Source organism: Heterodontus francisci, unplaced genomic scaffold, assembly GCF_036365525.1.
Source record: "Heterodontus francisci isolate sHetFra1 unplaced genomic scaffold, sHetFra1.hap1 HAP1_SCAFFOLD_276, whole genome shotgun sequence".
Classification (NCBI taxonomy): domain Eukaryota; kingdom Metazoa; phylum Chordata; class Chondrichthyes; order Heterodontiformes; family Heterodontidae; genus Heterodontus; species Heterodontus francisci.
This window is the reverse complement of record NW_027141021.1, coordinates 2,492,299-2,494,709: the sequence shown is the minus strand read 5'-3', so window position 1 is coordinate 2,494,709 and position 2,411 is coordinate 2,492,299.

Sequence of the window (2,411 nt, the reverse complement as noted above, 5' to 3'; positions counted from 1 at the left end):
CTCTGTCTCTGTCCCACTCTGTCTGTGTCTCTGTCCGTCTGTGTTTCACACCCTCCATCTCTCCGTCCCTCTGCACATGAACAGCAATGCTTTGAGCCATTTGTTTGGTTAATTTTGAATCTTTAACTCTTGCTTTTGTTGGGAATGTCAATGCAGTTTGAAAATATCAAATACTCATCTAACACTCATCCTGAAAACCCTCACATTAAACCCCAAATACCGGACTGGGCAGGCAATGGGGATTGTTACTGGGGTTCCGTCAAGGTCTCATTTCGCTATCTCTTCTGTCTCTCACTGTCTTCCACTTTGTCCCTCTCTCTCCATTTACCCATTTGTTTTCGTTTCCCTTTCTTCTCTTTCCTTTATCGCCCCCAACTTTATAACTGGAGAGGGTGCTACTTCCACTTTATAAATAAAGAGGATGCTCCCTCCACTTTCTACATAGAGAGGGAGCTCCCTCCACTTTATACGTGGAGGCGGAGCTCCTCTACTTTATACATAGAGAGGGAGCTCCCTCTGGCCTCTGGATTACTTGACCAGTGATATTATTCTTATGCCACAGCCTCCCCAATGGATGTGAACAGAGTCTGTCCCCCAATCTCACTCACAGTAGTTTCTGGGCTGTAACCCTGAACATAGTCCCGAATCAGAGACTCAAATTTCACATTTTAAATGGGAAAAGGCAGGAACAGAGTGAAACGGGATCGCTTTTGTCCCTGGATTCAGTGTCCACTGCAGATAGATCAGTTACATTTACAATAGAAATGCCAGGAGTGAACAAGATCAATGCAATAATATGGAAAATGTAAATGACGCCTCTCTTAATTGCCATCCATCCAGTATGAGAACAGATTTCAGGTTTATTCCCGGTAGAGAGGTCTTGCTCAGAAAATGTAATTGACATTGAAATGATTGTGTTTTATCCACCACATTATTTACATCAGAGTCAAAGCTGCTGATGTAATGTGTTTGTTCAGGTGAGTGTAATTAATAGCAATGATCAGGGGTATAACCGTGTCAGTGGAGACTTATTCCCTGTATAAATCAGCACCCATTGGAATGGATCAGCTCAGTGTGTCTGGTGGAGTTGTGGGTTCCAGGCTAACAGAAGACTCTGCTTCTCACAGAAATGGGATATCCAGTAATCTTTCAGATAGAAGACATTTATTATCCTGTACTTGCAGCAATTGGAGTTCCTGGTAAGCCAGTATCTCAGCTGTTAATGGTGTAAATCAATGTTAAATGTGCTGCTGTACTGGGTATTATTTCCCTCTGTGTGTGTTACACAGCCGCCTGTTCTTCTCCAGCAATTTACTGATGGAATCTCCTCATTGTCTACTCTTTCATTCTTGTCGGAATTGTATTATGTATTTAATGGTATTGTTTTAAGTAACTGTGGCATTATTACTGGATTATTCTGTGTATTGAATGTATTGGAATGAGATGTTCCGGTGAGGATCAATAATCAGACCATTAGGAGTTTTTAACAGTTTCATGATGTGGATCTAACCGGTCCTGGAATATTTTTATGATTTTTTTTCAGTGATTGATAATGAGACATCTCACATTCTCAGTGTTACAAGGGGACAGAACAATGTCCTCCCTCCCCAATAACATGGCTCAGTTTAACTGGGATTTCAATGTGTTTATTGATTATCACTGTTATCAAATATTATTTCACTCTGTGTGTGTCTGACGCTGCTTCAGAAGTCTGGCTACTGAACTGAGTTTGCTGCTGACACTTTCACTTCTCCTTCTCTGCTTCACTGTGGACCTTCACTGTCACTGGACTACATTGTAAAATAGAAAGTATTGATGTGATGTTTTACTGGTTTTCACTCTGTCAGTTGGAATCAAAAGTCTTTCCATTTATCTGTAGATTGTCAGCTGCAGCGCTGATGTTGGTGTTTTATTAATTAAACAATCCCACATTCTAACAGATTACTTTATAATTCCAGGAGAAGGAATTTCAATGATTGTGAGATTTGTCTGGAAGTAGCTTTCGATCCTGTTTATTCCATGCATTGTAGATGAAGTGAAGAGTGTAGGTGAACAGGTGGAGACTTGAGTGTTCTGTAGATACATTAAATTATTCACAGAGGTTTCACCATTGAACAAACTGACTCTGAGAATAGAATCATTGAACCTGGGGCTGGTGAACAGAACACAGACGCAGAATGTTAGCAATAAATCATATGTGAAAAGTAGCATGAAGTAACAGTTTACAGGGTGTGAGTACTCCGGAGAGATAGGGAAGGAGAAAAGGAGCAGGGAAAAAGAAACCGACGGGAAAAGAAAAGCAGAAGTAAAGAGAAAGAGAAAGAAGCAGCAGTGTAAATAATTCACTATCATAAAGTGCTGGAATTTCCAGAACAATTAGTGAGAGACACTGTCATTTGAAGTTGTCTGTC